A 20,873-nucleotide genomic window follows, 5' to 3' on the forward strand; every position below is an offset into this window, starting at 1 on the left:
TTGGTGGAGGGTCGTTAGCCGAACGGGTAGGATAGGGCAAACCCTTCCTCATTAAAAGTATAATGGATTATAAAAGTAACTAAATGTTTTTCAAACAATTCCCAATCTTAGTTACTTTAGGAAAAGTGAATTGGTGCAATTCCATGAAATTACACTTTGCACCCTTGCTAAGACGTTAGTGGAGTGCGTGTGGTTAACCGGCACACTAATCGGACTCTAAGCATAGGTGGCAAAGGGTGACTCATTGTTTGTCATAGCTCGAGGGAGCGTGTGTGGCTAACCGGCACATCGAATAGGTGACTGTAACAATGATGGCACCATGTACATTTGCATGGTTATTCACACTCGCTTTGTGGTCCTCGGCATCCCAGTCACAAACTAGAGGGGCACATCGAGATTTAAACATGCCATTGAAAATTTCAATGAATCTCAAAGGAATCTAGGAGTTTTCAATAGATTTAAAACTTAATCTCTTTTTTTCCGTTTTTTCATGGTGGAGAATTAGTGAATCGTCATTCACTTACCATCGAACTATTTGCATGTTAGATTACGGCATCCCTCTTCTAATTTGTAAATAATGTTGTTGGATCCTTGTAACAACGTAAATTTCCAAAAAAAAATTCATTTTTAAACATAACACATCTCATAAAGTAATTTCAAAACTCCAAGGTATCAAATGTTATCACAGTAAAAACATATCCCAGAATCTCAAATACATAATACATAATACTCCATCAGTGTGTACAGATCATGTCGGTGCCTTCCCGCGATCCTCGCTGGTACCTGAAACATATATCACATAACACGGTAAGCATAAATTCTTAGTGAGTTCCCCAAAATACCACATACAGCACATAAGCCACTCGAGGCTATAGCTCTACGAGACCTTCCGGTCAATGTGTCTCAGGGGCCTTCCGGTCCCATAATCTGAGAAGACCTTCCGGTCCTACTCCGTTGACCTTCCGGTCCATACCATCTTGACCTTCCGTTCCCTCCACTACTGACCTTTCGGTCCATACCCTGTTGACCTTCCGGCCCATACCATACTACTCATAACATACATATCATATACATATCACATAGAAACATATAACACATACTCGTCATAGCACATAAGACCTTCCGCTCACACATAATTACCTCCCTATGTAAGGTATAGTGAGAAGACTCACCTCGTATGATGTCTAGTAACTCGTGTGCTCGAATCCCCGAACTCGGAACAATGACCTAGCCCCCGCCTAATTACATAAAGTAATTATATCAAATCAATAACGGCTCTCAAGGCTAGACAAATCCCTCCCTATGTTCTTTCAGAAGGCTAAAAGACCATTTTACCCTTCTAATGGTCCAAAAGTCCAGACATTGACCAAACCCTAAAAGTCAACGAAAGTCAACTCCAGTCAACGGTCCAACCTTGACCAGACTCGTCGAGTGCACTCGGGTGACTCGGCGAGTCCATGCGTGTCCTCTGAACCCTCCTAAGGCCTCACTCGACTCGTCGAGTTAACCTTTCGCTCGACGGGTTACTACTGATCACGAATCGCGGAGCAACACGATCCGACTCTTCGAGTACTCTCATGGACTCGGCGAGTTTCCTCCATGACAATGCTCAAACGACCTTTTGAGGTCAGATCCGTTTCTCTAACTTATAGATCTGACCTTCCAACACCCAAAAGTCACGTAAAGGTCCTATCTTTACGTTCATGCATCGCACATATGGCTCTATTTGATGAAATAACTCATAAAATGGTAACCTAGACTCAAAACTCCCATGGGACTGCAAAAAGCTGGATGATTGGGACTCTCTGGACCTCTCAAGGTTCAGATCTAAAGTCTATTCCTCAATTGGACTCCACATGCCCAATATTCCAACTAAAGAAGGGGTAAAGAAACCCTAGATTCATGAGATCTACTATATACACGAAAATCGGCATGGATTCATACCTCAAACACCAACCTTTGATAAAGTGATAGTAGATCTGAGCTCCTCAATCAGCCTAGCTTTGAATCCCCTCCTTCCTTCTTGAAAGAATGCACTAATGGTGATGTAATTAGCTCCTTCCCTCACTCTCTATGCTCTCTGGTTCGTTAGGGTTTCTCAAGTGGGTGTATGGCCGCAAATGAAAGCCATAAGGTCCTTTAAATAGGGCACTGGCCCAATGAATTAGGATTTCTATCCACAGTGCGGACTCGTCGAGTCCATTCATTAATCCGAGTCATCAGTCGCGATCCTACTCGACGAGTTCAGGCGCCAACTTGTCGAGTCGCTCTTCTCATCTCAAAACAAATATTAAAATTATGATATCTGGAATCTGGATGTTACAATCCTAGCCCTAATTTTTCATTTGGGTGTTTAATTGGGGATTCATTTCTAGTCAAACTTTGTTCTTTTCCTTTTCAGATGTCGAACATGAACAACAATAACGCTTTCGGCTCGAGTTCCTCCTGCTCATTCTCACTCATGAACTTGTTTGGGAGGGTGATATTTGATGGGAACAATTTCAATGATTGGATCCGTAACATAAGAATGGTCACCTGTTATGAGGACAAAGAGTATGTCCTTGACAAGAAGTTGAAGGAGATAAACATGAATACTGTCACTCCCGAAGAGATCGCTGCCTTTGAGGCCCACGAGCGTGATGCCACGAAAGTCCATTGCATCATGCTAGCGACCATGACTTCCGAACTCCAAAAATCCTATGAGGACATGTATCCCTACGAGATGCATCTAGACTTGCTGGATTGGTACCACCAAAGTGCGAGGCAAGAGAGGTATGAGATCATCATTTCGATGATCACTGTCTGAATGGGTAGTGGAGAGTCCCTTACCGCTCATCTGCAAAAGATGCAGAGATATGTTGATCGCCTGCTGAAGTTAAATGTTAACTTCGATGAAGAGCTGGCAATTGACATCATCCTTCACTCCCTGGCTCCCTGCTACAACCAGTTCCGCATGACCTACCATATGAATAAGTAAGAGGTCACCTTGAGCAAGCTTCAAGGCTTGTTGAGGACTGCTGAGAGCAATCTCAAGGATAAGTTTGTTGCACCGACTCCCACTCCCACTCTTGCGCCTGTCTTGGCAATAGGTCAAGGGAAGGGTAAGAAGAGGAAGGCTCCCTCAAAGAGTCACCACAAGGGAAAGTCCCAAGATGGCACCTCTTCTAGTGGAACCAAAGTTGGTTCTGCTAAACCCAACTCTAACCCTAAGGAGGCAGAGTGCCACCACTGCCACAAGATAGGGCATTGGAAGAGAAGCTGCCCAGAATATCTGCAAGCCATCAAGGATGGGAAGATCAAGCCATCTTTCGCAGGTATTTACACGATTAATTCTAATGATTCATCACATGCTACTTCTTGGGTTCTTGATACAGGATGTGGTTTTCACATATGTTCTGATTTGCAGGGACTAAGAAGAAATAGGGATGTGGAGCGTGGAAGGATAAATCTAATCATGGGGAACAGAAGATCGTCGCATGTCACCAAGATTGGAGTGTATTCCTTGACGCTTAGTAATGGATTAGGTTTAGATTTAAACAATTGTTGCTATTCGCCAGATATGGCAAGAAACATCATTTCATTTCATGGTTAATATAGACAAGGTTTTAGATATTCATTTGATAATGAAAAGGGTTCTATTTATGCTTATCTTAATAATGTTTTATATTTTAAAGCATTGCCTTGTAATGGAATATATGAAACTGTGATGGTTGTAGATAACTTAGGAAATGATGTGTTGTGTGTTGATTCTTCCAATAGTATAGATAAAGCATGTTTGTGGCATTGTCGTCTTGGACATCTCAACAACAAATGCATAGCCCAACTACAAAAGGATGGCGTATTGGAGTCATTCGACCTTAGGGACGATGACATGTGCGAGTCTTGTTTACTTGGAAAGATGACCAAGTCACCCTTCACTGGCACTTGTGAGAGGGGTGAGGGTTTATTGAATATCATACACACCAATGTGTGTGGGCTCTTTAGATCCACCATAAAGGATGCGAGCCGCTTCTACGTGACTTTTACCGATGATTATAGCAGGTATGGTTATATCTACTTAATCAAGCACAAGTCGGAAGCATTTGAAAAGTTCAAAGAGTTTAGACAAGAAGTGGAGAATCAATTGGGCAGGAAAATCAAGATGCTTCGATCCGATCGAGGAGGAGAGTACCTAAGTCTTGAATTCCACGACTACCTTAAGGAATGCGGAATCGTTTTGCAATTAACGCCGCCTAGAACACAGTTGAATGGTGTAGCTAAGAGGCGTAATCGAACCTTGCTAGACATGGTTCGTTCCATGATGAGTCGTGCTTCACTACCTATCTCATTCTGGGGGTATGCCTTAGAGACTGCCGCCCATATCCTTAACTTAGTCCCTACGAAGAAGGTTGCCAAAACACCTCACGAGATGTGGACAGGGAAGGCTCCCTCATTGGCACATATCAAGGTTTGAGGTTGTGAGGCTTTCGTAAGACGAGAGACTCACGACAAGCTCGAACCTCGTAGTGAGCGGTGTATTTTCATCGGCTACCCGCAGAAGTCCTTTGGATATCTCTTCTATAGACCGAGTGACAACGTTGTCTTCGTTGCGAGGAGAGGGCTTTTCCGAGAGAGAGAGAGAGAGAGAGAGAGAGAGAGAGAGAGAGAGAGCTCATAAGCCAAGGGGACAGTAGGAGGCAAATCGATCTTGAAGAAATTCAAGAGTCGAGCGATGAAAGAACCTCTAATGTTGGCGATCAACCCGAGGAGGAAACTCCGGTTGAACCGATTGACGAATCATTACCTCTTAGACGTTCCAGTAGAGTTAGTGTTCCACCCGTGTTGTATGGTTTTCATATAACCACCGAGGGTGATACGTATATTAGTGATAGTACACTAATAAATTTAAACGAACCTAACAGCTACAAGGAAGCCATGGCAGGCCCGGAGTCTGCAAAATGGAAAGAGGCGATGGACAGCGAGATTCAGTCCATGTATGATAACCAAGTTTGGAGCTTGGTTGATCATGTACCGGTTCGTAAGACGGTCGGGTGCAAATGGATCTTCAAGAAGAAGACCGACATGGATGGGAATGTGCACACTTATAAGGCGCGATTGGTTGTGAAGGGCTTTACTCAAACTCCTGGAGTTGACTACGATGAGACCTTCTCACCAGTTGCGAAGATAAATCTATTAGGGTGATGCTGGCCATTGCTGCATTTCATGATTATGAAATATGGCAAATGGATGTCAAAACCGCTTTCCTTAATGGGAAGTTAGCTGATGATGTTTACATGGCTTAGCCAGAGGGTTTTGTCAATACGAAGCATCCCAATAGTGTGTGTAAGCTTGAGAAGTCCATTTATGGACTTAAGCAAGCGTCTCGCAGATGGAATCTTTGTTTCGACGAGAAAGTCAAAGAGCTTGGTTTTCTGCGAAGCGAGGATGAGTCATGTGTATATGTCAAAGCCAGTAAGAGTATAGTGAGCTTCATTGTATTGTATGTCGATGACATACTGCTCATAGGAAACGAAATCCTGACACTGCAGGAAGTTAAATCCTGGCTCGGGAAGTGCTTCGCTATGAAAGACCTCGGAGAAGCTGCGTATATTTTGGGAATAAGGATAGTGAGAAATGGGAGTAACAGACTAATAGGACTTGGTCAGAATACTTACTTGGACAAGGTACTAAAACGTTTTAGTATGGAGAATTCCAAGAAATGGGAGTTACCAATCCAAAGTAATGCCAAACTGAGTAAGACTCAAAGTCCGAGTACCGAAGCCGAGATAGCAGAGATGAGTCGAGTACCTTACGCTTCCGTAGTTGGCTCGATCATGTATGCTATGACTTGTACTCGCCCTGATGTGGCCTTCGCTTTGAGCATGGTCAGTAGATATCAAGAGAACCCTAGCAAAGCACATTGGACGGCAGTCAAGAATATCCTTAAGTACCTTCGGAGGACCAAGGAATGGTTTCTAGTCCTCGGTGGGAGTGATGACTTAAAGGTGCGAGGGTACAGTGACGCCAGTTTTCAGACCGACAGGGACAACTACCGTTCGCAGTCGGGCTGGGTCTTTACCCTTAATGGAGGAGCAGTGACTTGGAAAAGTTCCAAGCAAGAGACTGTAGTTGATTCAACGTGCGAATCAGAGTACATTGCAACGAGCGAAGCATCCAAGGAGGCAATATGGCTGAAGAATTTCATCGGAGACCTTGGAGTTGTGCCAGCCATACAAGAGCCTATGGAAATTTTCTGTGATAATGAAGGAGCGGTTTCCTTGACCAAGGAACCAAGGGATCATGGTAGATCTTGACATATCGACAGAAAATATCACTTTATTCGAAATCGGGTGGAAGAAGGACTCCTTGTAGTCAAGAGGGTATCATCAGAGGATAACCCAGTAGATCCACTTACGAAGGGACTGATTAGGGTTAAGAACCTGCAGCACGCTAGGAGCATTGGGCTGAGGGACGATATTAGTTTAGATTAGATAGTTTGGAAACGTGTAATAGATAAATGTAATTGACATTTGATGATTAAATAAATGGTATTATTTATAAGTAAAGTTATTATCTTGTGTTAATTGTTTACCTATTGTTTCATTTTTGCATGTTTTGACTTCCTGAATATTAAGATTATTCGAACGGTCCACAGTCGTTCATATGTTGGAAGTAGGTATGAATGAAGACTGTCATGAATTGGTGTGTAGATTGTCTGAAAGGTATTAGACATAGCAAAAGTTTGCTACAACGTTCGTGAGTGCTTATTAATAAGATTTGAGCATTGGAATAGACCCACGCTTGCTGGAATCACTTCATGGAATTTATCACGAGTGATCGCAAGACGATAATATCATATGGTCTTAAAACCTAGATATATGATTTATTGTTTGCTGATTGGTTGTGCATTGATATGCGAAAACGCATCAGTAACTTGATGTTATAAAACGCATTGTTGTGTATGATTTAATTAGTGAATATTAAATGCATATAAGTCAAAGTTTATCTGTTCCTTTTATCCTAAGAGGGTAAAAGCGATATCAGGGCCCCTCGATGATTTGGTTTGACTTATGTGTCGGGCCCGGTCAGAACTGAATTGATGTGTTCAATTAAGTTCCATGTCAGACGAATCTGAGATTGAGAAACAAACTGCTGGACAATAAGTATGACTATGTTCCATGTGATTGTCCGCACGATATCAAGAACAGAGGATTATACGATCCCTTATCTAAAGGACAGTTTATTGATAAGATCAGTGTTCGACAGCGTCTTTGAGAGCTACGATTGCTAATCGGATTCTACTTGCATTTATGGTTACTAGACTTATCCAAGTGGGAGACTGTTGGATTAGTATCTAAGCACGTAACCATATTTAGTAGGTACTTGACCCGGTTGTGCATGGTCCTTTTGGGTTGCCTTCACCATAGCAACTTGACAGGGTGATTTATGGAGAGAGAGAAGATATTATGATTTATTAATATATTATAAGAATAATATATTAAAAGAGAAATCATATTATTTAATTAATATTAGTCATAAATTAATTAGGAATTAATTTGGTGACTAAAAGAGATTAATTGAATAGAGGGGACTTAAACTGTCAAATGTGTGATAGTTGTTTTTTTGGGTTGGGAAACCTAATGGATCAAGGGGTGAACGAAATTATGATGAAAGTCCATCATATTTTCGTCCATGGCCTTATTCCAGAAGGTTCCATGGGCTGCTTAATGTCTAAGTTGTCCATTAGGGTTTTGACTGAAACCCTAGCTGCTCACAGTATAAATAAGACCCCTAGGTTACAGAAATCAGTACTTACTTCTCTAAGAACCCTAGAGCCGATTTTGTGTGCCTCCTCCCTCTCTCAAAAACTACCCTCTTGCTAGTTGGTGTTTGTAAGCCGTTAGAGGAGTGACACTTGTGACTCTAAGCATCAAAGACAAGAAGATTCAAGCAAGCAACAAGAGGTAATCTTCTAGATCTGTTTTGGTCATTATAATTTCGAATTATTATCACTAGATCTAGGGTTTATAAGCCTTGTATGATTGCATGTACAATTAGTAAAACCTAGATCCAAGCATTAGGGTTTGCATGAGCACATAGGATGTTCTTTTGGCTCAAACCCATCAAAATAGTCTCTGTGTTCGGTTGAGATAGACCGGAGGGTAGGTCAGCACCCCAGAATAGCTTGACATGGGTAGGTCAGCACCCCAGAATAGCTTGACATGGGTAGGTCAGCACCCCAAAATGGCTTGACATGGGTAGGTCAGCACCCCAGAATGGCTTGACATGGGTAGGACGGGCGCCACAGAATTGCCCGGTAGTATGTATGCTATGTGATTGTATGGTATGTGGTATGTGTTGGATTAATGTCTAAGTCCATAACTATATTTGGTATGTACTTGACCCGACCCGGCATGGTCCATTTGGGTTGCACTTCACCGGCACAATTTATATGGATAGTCTTTTGAGAATAGTATATTTATGATTTATATTAATATATTATAAGTTCTAATATATTAATATGGAATCATATTATTTAATTAGTATTGATCAAGAATTAATTTAGAATTAATTAAGTAATCAAAAAGAACTAATTAAATATGGACTCTTATATATATGGAATGGGCCAAGTTCATTTAGGTTGGGCTAAGCTTTCATGGATGGTCCATGGAGCTTTTAACCCATGGATCCTATGTAAATGAAAGGTCATGGGTATTAGGTTTTACATGGATGTAACCCTAATCCTCCATAATATATAAAGGGGTCATTGGCTCACAAAATTGGCACAAGTGTGTGAAAATAAGAGTGGGCCGATTTTAGTGTGCATACATATTCTCTCAAGTTCTTCCAAGGTATTTTGCTGATTTGTGATTCCATTTGAGGCTTCCACACTATTGGGGCTAAGCTCTTAAAGCTTGAAGACATCAAGCTACATCAAAAAGTATGTCATCTAACTAGAACTTTGTAGTATAGGTGCTTCATAATATGCTAGTTAGGATGAAACCTTGGAATAGTTAATATTTGCATGTATAATAGAGAAAACATAGATCCAAGGTTTATAGGGTTGCATGTACACCATAGGAGTGTTAGAATGCTCAAAACTCAACAGTATGATGGGGGAACTCACTAAGCTTCGTGCTTACAGTTTCAGTTTTGGTTTCAGGTACCTCTTCGTCCAAGGGGAAGGAGTCGGCGGTGTAGCAGCGCATCACATACACACACATATGATTTCCGCTTAGAGTTTTCTGGGATTGTACTCTGATATTTTGTTATTTTAGATGATTTGGTTTTGAGACATAATATTATAGTTTTATGTATTGACATGATTTTGGCAACGTTTTGATGAACCATTTTATAAATCACCTAATCAAAAGTGAAATTTTTGGCCTCGGATTTTGGGATGTTACACCAACAGACCGAGGAACTCGGCGAGTCCAGGGAGGGACTCGATGAGTTTAAGTGAGTTGTCCCGTTTTCTGGTTATGGGTGAATTCGGCAAGTCAGGGGAATGACTCAGCGAGTTGACTCGGTTCATCACGAGTCTGGTTAGCCAGGGACCTCGGCGAGTCAGGGGCTGACTCGACGAGTTGGGTCGCGATTGCAGGATTCTGAGCTTTTGAACTCGGCGAGTTGATGGAGCAACTCGGCGAGTCAAGTTAACCTGGAAGTGTTGAGTTTGACCATGGACCGTTAACTTTGACTTTGACCATAGTTGACTTAGTTTGACTTCTGGAGGGCATTTTGAGACTAAGTGTTATGTTGGTATTGATAGCTCGGGGAGCTAGGGGAGCAGCAGTTCGAGGATCTGGCAGCTAGCAGCGAGGGGCTATTCGCAGGATTCAACAGTCAGCTTGTGAGGTGAGTTTTCTCTAGTAGGAACGGGTCTAAGGCACCAATGCCAGCCCATTATGTTTATATTTATGTATAGTAGGAAGACCCGGGGGTTAGCCCTAGGCACTTATTGTTATATGTTCCGGGTTACGACCTGATGTCGGGCGAGACCCTAGGAAGGTTAGAATGCTAGAGGCCTTTTTGATTCTTGCATGAGTAGGTATGATAGATTCAGGACCGGGAGGGGGGGGGGTCCGATGCCAGGGCAATCCCAAGGAAGATTCTTATGTTGTATGTTAGATTATACTTGTTGTCTCTGTGATACTTGTATGTGCCTGGTAGGGAGGTGAGTGTGGGCGAGGTCCCGTATCTCATCACTAGCTGAGTATGGATGGGTTTCCATATCTCAACATTAGCAGAGTAGGGGCGAGGCCCGTGATAGGAAGGGAGTGAATGTGGGCAGGGGCCCGTATCTCACTACTAGCAGGAGTATGGACGGGGTTCCACAACTTCAGTAGCAGAACAGGGGTGGGGCCCTAGTCAGGCGAGGCCTTAGATCAGGGTACAGTTAGAGAGTGTTTATTTATGTACTAGTATGCTATTTGATTGTATGTATGTGTGTAGCGGGCGAGGCCCGGAGACAGGCGGGGCCTAAGAGAGACAGATCTGTATGCCGAGAGGGGCTCGATGCCAGGTGGGACCTGATGCCAGGCGGGGCCTGATGCCGGGCGGGGCCCGATGCTGGGCAAGGCCCGATGCAGCGGGCGGGGGCCCAGTACGTGGTTATGTGTTCATGGTTATGCGTATATGGTATATGGTATGTTGGGGAAACTCACTAAGCTTCGTGCTTACAGTTTTCAGTTTTGGTTTCAGGTACTTCCGATAGCGGAGGGAAGAGCTCGGGGTGATCGCATGTTACACACACACCAAAGGAGTTTTAGCATGGGATGTTTACTCTGATAAAACGAACAAGTGTTTTGAAATGATACTCTGATTTGTTATATTTTGATATGGGCATATTTAGTCATATAATTCATGCATTATCTTAATACTTTATGTTAATTTTATCTCAAATAATGAACCAAAGGTGCTTAATTAGCTTAAATATTTCATTTTCAGCAACAATTACATGCTCGGATGGAAAAGGAAGCGAAACTAGCGATTGGAAGCTTGGATCTTGGATTTTGAAGAAAGAAGGATGTTGCTGGACAGCTTGACCCCTTGTCAGTGTTTTGGCCATATCTCATGAACCGTAACTCCGATTGACGAGATTCAAATTGTTCTGAGAACTAGACACAATTTCGGACGACTTTCGTGTTTTGAGAAAATGCTGATTCCATACGGACTCGGCGAGTAGGGTCGACTACTCGGCGAGTCGTATCGAACTTTCGCGATTCTGGACGCGCTGACTTGCCGTACACGGGTTTTAAGTGACGGACTCGCCGAGTAGGTCACTGGACTCGCCGAGTAGCCTCTGTTTTGTGAAAATCTATATAAAGGGACTTTCAGATCGATAACCTAGCATATAGAGGAACCCTTGGAGGCTAAGATATGATTGAAAGCGCTGGTGAAGCTCTGGAAAGTGAAGAATCAACCCTACATTCGATTTTGAGGAGAATTAAGGCAAAATCAAGTTTACTCTTTACCTAATCTCTTGTTTGAACTATGTTTTTACCAATTGATTTCGTTTTTGAGTGTTTTACTGCCTTAATCATGAGTTAAAACCTTTTAGCTTCTGTTTGGGGAGACAATGTTGAAACTATGGTTTGATTAATGGTAGGATTAATTTAATATTGGTGATTTTGTTGATTATTAGCTTGTTAAAGAACCTTGTGTGTGAATGATAACTATTTTTCTGTTGATAGGAAGATAATTAAATAGTATGAACATCTTTTAATTATCAACCCCATATGTTTATGTGACCACTTTATCATATGTCTAGGACTAACGAACGTGAAACTAGAATTAATAAGAAAAATTAGGTAAATTCATGTGTGAGCTTGTTTGATGACCATCAGCAAGAGGTTAACTAAAGGACCAATTTAGTTAGCTATTACAAGTCTAAATTAACCCGAATAAATAATCTAGTGAATTAAATTAAATTAGACAACTGATCACTATTTGAGTTAGTTTGTTTTCTAAGGATTATCGTAGCGAACGCAAGGCTAATCACTTGAATCGGTAGCCAATAGAAGAATTAATCCATTGCACTATTACCATAATATCAACCATAGGATCAATTGAGTTGAACTAAACAGAAGTCCCCTTCGTTATTGAATTGAGTTGAATCTTTGCTTATCTAGTTTTTAGTTAAGTAGTCTAAGTATTAGTTGTTTAAGTTTCTAGTCTTGCAAAACTAGAGAAACCCCCTTTCTATTACTTGTTTTATTTAGATAATATTAACATTTCTTTTAATTGTTTACCGTTCCCTGTGTTCGATACCCTACTTACCTGAACTAAACTGCTAATTGATAGGTACACTGCCTTTCGTGTGTTCGTCTTTGTGTTTAAGTTAGTAGGATTAAAACTAGTTGGTTTTACACACATCAAGTTTTTGGCGCCGTTGCCGGGGAACGGTTCTAAATAGTTAATTTTATTTGCTAATTGTTATCATTTTTTTTTGTTTTGTTGATTAATTTTTATTTAGTTTTATTTTTATTTTTATTTTTATTTATTATGTATTTTCCAAATCTCGATGCTTTTGATGCTTTTCTTGAGGAAGTAGTACAGGAAATTGAGCTAGAAGATGAGGAATATGACTCAGATGATGATTTGAAGGAATTTGGAAGATGGTTAGATAGCATCTTGCCTAATGAACAAGAGAAATATGAGTTACAAGAGCTAGAGTTAAAAGATGAAGATTTTAATCCAGAAAAAGATTTGGAGGAGCTGGAAAGATTGCTAGCAGAGAGGTCAGATGAAGAACAAGAAAAACCTGAGTTGTAGGAACCAAGTTGTGGTTTGACCATTACCACGACATGGTCCCCTGTTCTTCCGGTTTGTGTTTCGAAGCATGGGGTGACGATTCCAACTTTGGAGAAAGTTCTAAATCACGATCCATTTATGATTAGTATCCAACCGGTTCCAACCCTTGTCAATATTCTTGGGTTACATGAATTAAAGCTCGATTGGACAATTGTAAAAGCAAAGAGCCAAATTTTACAAATTGGTCCAAAGAAAATATTTAATGCAACGGATGGATTGGCATTGATTTTATTGGAAGTTTATTAAGTTGGGAGTCCAGCTCAAGACTCGCACAAAAAGAAGCGCTTGCGGGAGGCAACCCGTCATTAGAGTTTGCTTTTTTTTTCTTTTTAAACTTCTAGTTTATTAGGGTAATTTAGGAATTTAATTTAGATGTTTGTTTTCCTTTTTCTATTACTTGTGTGTTGTTTTGATCTTTTCAGTTTGAAGCTTAGGATTGCATGTGAGGGTCTAGAGTCAAGGCTGACGAAGCGAGAAATCGAGTCTAGGCGAGAGAGGAAACGAAGTTTTGAGTCAAGCTATGAGTCCAATTGATAGAAGGGTTAAAGAGTGTTTATTCCCTGACGAAAAATGAGGGAAATTATTGGTTTATATACCCCACATACATCAGAAACGGACTTGGGCAGATAAAATTTTGTCACACAGCGGTCTACTCGCTGAGTGCATCTTATGGACTCGCCGAGTCCATGTGAAAATTCACGATTCTTCTGCCATTTACGCTTCAACTTGGCGAGTCTACATACTTACTCGACGAGTCGCTCATTCTTCTTACTTTTGAGCTGAAGATTTGATGACATTTGATATGGGCATTGGTTCTATTCTTTGAAGATCATTTTCCGAGCATTTCCAAGAGTTTTTCCCTTATATTTGGAGTTTTTATAAAGACTGTACCACACGAGATTTTGACACCCAAGACATGGATGAGCTGTTCCCATGTCTAAAGTCAATTGAAGATGGAGCTGAAGAGAAGAGATATCAACCTCGCCACTACTATCCCAGGGGAGTTTGTTCCAATTCCCTCTTTATGTTTCTTATTCATGCATAATATGCAATGGGGACATTGCATAAATTAAGTGTGGGGTAGGGGGTTGGTTACATTTAGTTAAAATTTAGATTAATTTTAAAATTTTGCATAAAATTGCTAGGGCTAATTTAGATATTTTGGTAAAAACAATTAGGGATCATGCTAGTATTATATTTGATGATTCCATGAGGACCCAAATGTTTAGTTGAGCCTATATACGTTCTAGTGCATTTGTGGCCTCCTTTATTCTAGTGAAATCATGGGACAAAAACACAACCTCGCTTAGTTTGAGGATCGCAATATGTTTAGCATCGTGTACTTGAAATGTATCCAGGAAAATTGTTATCATTAATCAATAAAGGTTGAAGTTGAGCGCCCCTGCTTAAGCATGTAGGTTTTGAGTGAAAAAAAAGTGAGTTACATGTTAAAAAAAAGAGAGAGAATTACAAGAAAAGTTTAAAGAATTTTTGGAGCATCAAAGTTAAAGTGTGAGATCAAAAGATCAAAATTCCAAAGTTCAAAAGTTGAAGATACCAAAAATCAAAAAGTGGTGAAATCAATATCAAATGTCCAAGAAGTGAAGAATTCCAAATGAGCTCTATACTGGTATCAAAAAGTTGTAATTGTCTAGATTATGTATGATTGGGTTGCTCAACCAAAAATACCTTGAGGCTAGGAGGTTTTCTGCGGATGGATTCAGAGGGATGCATAAAATGAGCATTGTTCAAAAGAAGTGGGCGAGTGTTTATGAGGATTGTGAGTATTTAGAATTGAGGGGGGTCCTTAGGAAAAACTTTAGACACAAATGCATGCGTTGCGGTCTTGGCATAATGGCTGCGTTCGATTGGGATTGTCTTATGTGGTATTAGTATGTTAAAATTCAGTTTTGCTTGGGGGCAAGCAAAAGTCAAGTGTGGGGTATTTTGATATGGGCATATTTAGTCATATAATTCATGCATTATCTTAATACTTTATGTTAATTTTATCTCAAATAATGAACCAAAGGTGCTTAATTAGCTTAAATATTTCATTTTCAGCAACAATTACATGCTCGGATGGAAAAGGAAGCGAAACTAGCGATTGGAAGCTTGGATCTTGGATTTTGAAGAAAGAACGATGTTGCTGGATAGCTTGACCCCTCGTCAGTGTTTTGGCCATATCTCATGAACCGTAACTCCGATTGACGAGATTCAAATTGTTCTGAGAACTAGACACAATTTCGGACGACTTTTGTGTTTTGAGAAAATGCTGATTCCAAATGGACTCGGCGAGTAGGGTCGACTACTCGGCGAGTCGTATCGAACTTTCGCGATTCTGGACGCGCTGACTTGCCGTACACGGGTTTTAAGTGACGGACTCGCCGAGTAGCCTCTGTTTTGTGAAAATATATATAAAGGGACTTTCAGATCGATAACCTAGCATATAGAGGAACCCTTGGAGGCTAAGATACGATTGAAAGCGCTGGTGAAGCTCTGGAAAGTGAAGAATCAACCCTACATTCGATTTTGAGGAGAATTAAGGCAAAATCAAGTTTACTCTTTACCTAATCTCTTGTTTGAACTATGTTTTTACCAATTGATTTCGTTTTTGAGTGTTTTACTGCCTTAATCATGAGTTAAAACCTTTTAGCTTCTGTTTGGGGAGACAATGTTGAAACTATGGTTTGATTAATGGTAGGATTAATTTAATATTGGTGATTTTGTTGATTATTAGCTTGTTAAAGAACCTTGTGTGTGAATGATAACTATTTTTCTGTTGATAGGAAGATAATTAAATAGTATGAACATCTTTTAATTATCAACCCCATATGTTTATGTGACCACTTTATCATATGTCTAGGACTAACGAACGTGAAACTAGAATTAATAAGAAAAATTAGGTAAATTCATGTGTGAGCTTGTTTGATGACCATCGGCAAGAGGTTAACTAAAGGACCAATTTAGTTAGCTATTACAAGTCTAAATTAACCCGAATAAATAATCTAGTGAATTAAATTAAATTAGACAACTGATCACTGTTTGAGTTAGTTTGTTTTCTAAGGATTATCGTAGCGAACGCAAGGCTAATCACTTGAATCGGTAGCCAATAGAAGAATTAATCCATTGCACTATTACCATAATATCAACCATTGGATCAATTGAGTTGAACTAAACAGAAGTCCCCTTCGTTATTGAATTGAGTTGAATCTTTGCTTATCTAGTTTTTAGTTAAGTAGTCTAAGTATTAGTTGTTTAAGTTTCTAGTCTTGCAAAACTAGAGAAACCCCCTTTCTATTACTTGTTTTATTTAGATAATATTAGCATTTCTTTTAATTGTTTACCGTTCCCTGTGTTCGATACCCTACTTACCTGAACTAAACTGCTAATCGATAGGTACACTGTCTTTCGTGTGTTCGTCTTTGTGTTTAAGTTAGTAGGATTAAAACTAGTTGGTTTTACACACATCATAATCCTTTAGTTATGGTTGAAATGATTTAATACTTATGGTTTTATTGATGTTTTAAAAAGAAATTTTTGGTCATGATTTTTAGGATGTTACACCATCCTAACTACCGAGATGTAAATCAATAAGCATATCATGCAATAACCCGGATACAAATCCGAAAAGGGTCGGCATTGGTGTCTTCGACCATGTTAGTATAGTGAGGACAACTCACCTTACAACTGTCGAACTGAAGTGATAAGCTCAAACTCTCGAACCACGGCCACGAACTCCACCACCTATATTTACCATAAGACCATTTCCATAAATTTCCAATTTACCAAAATACCCCAGAAGTCAACTAGTAAACTAGTCAACCCTTGGTCAAAGTCAAAGTCAACGGTCAAGGTCAATAGTCCATGTTGACCCGACTCGTCGATTGCAGTTCTCTGACTCGTCGAGTCCTTCAAGAACTCGAGAAGTCGTGAATCCCCTAGTTGACTTGTCGAGTTTCCCTATAACTCGCCGAGTCCATGCATGTCTAAACGTCTGGAAAACTCTGGCTGACTCGCCGAGTCCATGTAGAAATCCTTGCATGACAATCTTCATCGGACTCGCCGAGTTGGCCATGCAACTCGTCAAGTACCTTCAGTCCTTTTTCTCCATTCAGATGCTTTTAAGCCACTCCAAGCTTCCATATTGCAGATCTAAGCTCCTAAGGCATACTTCTTACGTAAAGTTGCAAACTTTACGTACATGCAAGGTGATAATGGCCCAAATCAAGCTAAAGAAAGGTTCTATGGGATGAAGAAGGTATTAACTCACTAAAGGCTCAAACTTTATGATCTTACAGACCAAGATAAGCCTAGATCTGAAGTTGCAACTTCACATCACACCTAATACCCAAAATAACATTTCAACATTGCTAAAATGGCCCTAATCTCATACATGCATAGATCTAGATAGAAAAAGGTCAAGGTAACAACTGGTTACCTCGAGAACGATGCTAAGATGAAGTAAAGCTCGGATATACAGCCTTCCTCTTGTTCCAAGCTTGATTACTTCAAGGTCTTCTCTTCACAATCCACCTCAAGGCTTAATATCACACAAGAAGAGAGAAAAACGATGATTTAGGGTTTCTGGACTCACAAGGGGCTGTAAGGGAGGCCAAGGGAGGCTAATGACCCTTTAAATAGGGTGTAAAACCCCGGAAATTAGGGTTTCATCCTCCAGCTCCTACTCGTCGAGTCATGTCTTCGACTCGGCGAGTTGGTCACTTAAACACATGGCCAAAAACGCTCCTACTCGACGAGTCAGTGCATCCAACTCATCGAGTAGACCTTTCTAATATGAAAATAAAGTTGTAAAGTCCATACCTGAGAGTCGGGGCGTTACAGTATCAATTTGAAAACATAACATATATATTACATTAATCGATTAAGGAAAAAAGAAGCAATGTCATCTTATGAATACTGAGTGTGTGAACTATAGGTGGTTATGTTGACTAATAGGCATAATCCAAGATCAATTTATGCATACACATGAAGAACCCTAAATTAATTGAAGAACACTTACTTGGATTAGATGATGTTGAAGATGACTAACTTCATATTATGATCCTTTCACTTCCCATATTGGTGTTTAACTGATCGATTCTGATGGATGAATCACACATATGGTTATAGTGTTTTATAGAGAGGTCTTAGAGCATCAAAGAGAAGAGCGAATTATCTTTCTCTCAAAAACATATGCCCCCTCATATGTGTGCTTTTAATTAATTAATTTACACCTTAGGAGAAAGTTTTAGAACCACACTAATTTGGTCCCTCAAATTATGGATACATGTCATATCCATCATACTACAAATAATAAATCTCAGGGACCCGACATGTCATATGGCAAATATTATGGTACATAATGTAATTGTACCCATCACATAAAATCATTATAAAGTTAGTCTAATGGTCATATTAACAGGTTATTTTCCAACATTCTCCCACTTGGCCGAATAACTATTTGTATATATGTGTTTATTATTTATTTGGCCAAGTTAAGTTCATCTTGTTTCATATTAACACTAAAAGCAAAAAAAAAAAGAAAAAAAAAAGTGTAGCCTAACGTGTCATTTTTTGACATGGGTCCTCCACCGATCATACTTTAGTGCTTCATATGGAACTTACGATTATTTTAAGACAATGACGTTAGATATAAGTGGTAATTTTGTACATTTATCTATATAAAAAGTAAGTGTGCACGAGTTGTTAATATAGACAAATTGCATATTACGAAGGAATAATAATCAAGTACTTGGATAATTAATATTAAAAGTTCCATTAACGCACTATGCTAGAATTACATAATATTAGGTCTAGTCTTAAACCACATTGATGACATGTTTAAATAATTACGTGGTAAACCTTTTGTTATCTGATCTGCTAGTATATTATCAGTGTTAATGTGTTCGATACAGATATTATTTCCCCCACTTGCTCTTAAACGAACAAGTATTTTGTATCGAGGTAAAGCCCCACTCCAATTTAATTATTGCTAGTGGAAAAGCTTATAAAGGCAAAGTTATAGCAGTAAAATTTTATTTAATGACCTTGAAATGGAATTTATAACGATGAGTCTTGTGATTAAATTTCTCAACATTCCATGGCAAGTTGCATTATATATGACAACATGATTCACCATTATAGTTGATATAGTCATCGACTTCTATTTATGACTCCTCCATGACATTGGCCGGCTGATAGCATAAAGATGTATCCCCGTAATAACTATTATCTTTGCATTTTGCAAATTCATAGTCAAAATCATATCATTTATAACTTATTAGTTCCCTTTTTTTCTAGACAAGTTCGTAATAATCAGTCTCATGTAAATATCACAAAACTTTCTTAGCAATTTTCTAGTAATCTAGACCATAATTTGATTGATAATGCCTTAGCACACCAATAACATAAGGGACATTGGGACGGGGACAAACTTGTGCATAGTTAGGCTTCCAACTACATGATCATATAGGATTAACTTTGTTTGATCATGTTCTACCTCTATTTTCAGGCATTGAGATAAACTGAAAACAACTTAACTATAGAAGCAACTAAAAAGAAGGGTTGTTGCACGTTATATCATATAGGATTCCTCTACTTTTAATCTCGGTGGATTTATATGCCCATAACTTACAAGGCTTCAACAAGATGTGTTACATCGAGGTGATATGATAACAAGTCTTTTGATTCAAGCAACATATCAATGCTATTACACGCCTAGAGAATGTCATCCATATAGGATACGAGCTTGATTAAGTTCCTCCCATCGATCTTGAGGTATATACATTGATCTACTTGGTTCTTAATGAAGTCGTTATTGCTCATCACTTTACTTGAACGTTAGGTACCTTTGACACGAAACCTGATTTAGCCTATATATTTATTTCTTGAGTTTACACATTGGATATTCTTGACCCTCATAAATTAAGACCTTTCGGTTGGGTCATGTATACAACTTTGTGTAAATTCCAGTTAAGAATAATTATTTGATATTTTTATGTAACTCTAAATAAATAAAAAAAATAAGCTACAAAAGCCATTAAGATCTTAATGAAGTCATCTTAGGAAACGAGTGAGAATGTTTCTTGATATACCTCCTTTTGTGAATACCCTTTAATGATCAATTGAAATTTATATCATTTGATGTTAATCATTGGGGTCAATTTTGTCTTAAAGACATACTTGCATCCTACAGGTTTATAACTCTTTAGCAATTCAACAAGTATCTCATTATTATTTTTCATGGAATTAAGCTTGTAAATCATGGCCTCATTCCATTTAGTTGATTGATTACAAGTTATGGCATCACTATACATGATAGGATCATTTTCCTTCCCTATGTCATGATCGGCATTATTTAATCGTCAAAATTTATTTCCCGCCTACATCACATAAAATGTCTCATTGGATATTGAGTTTCATGGGTTTCAATGCCAATCTATTAAGTGGTATCATTTTATGAGGCAAAATATATCAACTTGATCTCCTAATGAACTGCTAAGCATTATGGACACTTGAAATATATGTGTCTCCTCGTTAGATTCTTGAGGTTGAAATCATTAAATAAACCACTCCCACTGATTTTGACATTCTCAAGAAATTTGACATGATTCGTTTCTAAAATTCAGGTACTATGTGACAGAGGATAAGTACAGTAACATTTAGGCCTTTTAGGAAACTCAATAGAGAAGAAACTTATGGTTTTCATGTCAAGGTTGTGTGAATGAGGATTTTGGAAATTTTCTTTGTCTAGAAAACCTTATACCTTTAAATATGCAACAAGCATGAATAAGAGTAAAGGGAAAAAAAAGATATATATTTATTGCAAACTTCTTGTAAATCCTTCTTTATTCCCTTTTATACATATTTCGTTTATTGAATCTTGAAAAGTCAAGTTATGATAGAAATTCATCTTTTACAATGCGCATTATTCTATTTTGTGATATGTGACCTTAGTATTAATGTCACTACATAGATAAAGTGTCAAGTTCTCAATTTCTTTTACTTATGTTATCGTCAATATTAAACGATATTAAAGATTCCACAAAATGGTTGTTGAGTTATTATTTATAGATGTT

Source organism: Lactuca virosa, chromosome 4, assembly GCF_052849685.1.
Source record: "Lactuca virosa cultivar CGN04683 chromosome 4, Lactuca_virosa_CGN04683_v6, whole genome shotgun sequence".
NCBI classification, from domain to species: Eukaryota; Viridiplantae; Streptophyta; class Magnoliopsida; order Asterales; family Asteraceae; genus Lactuca; species Lactuca virosa.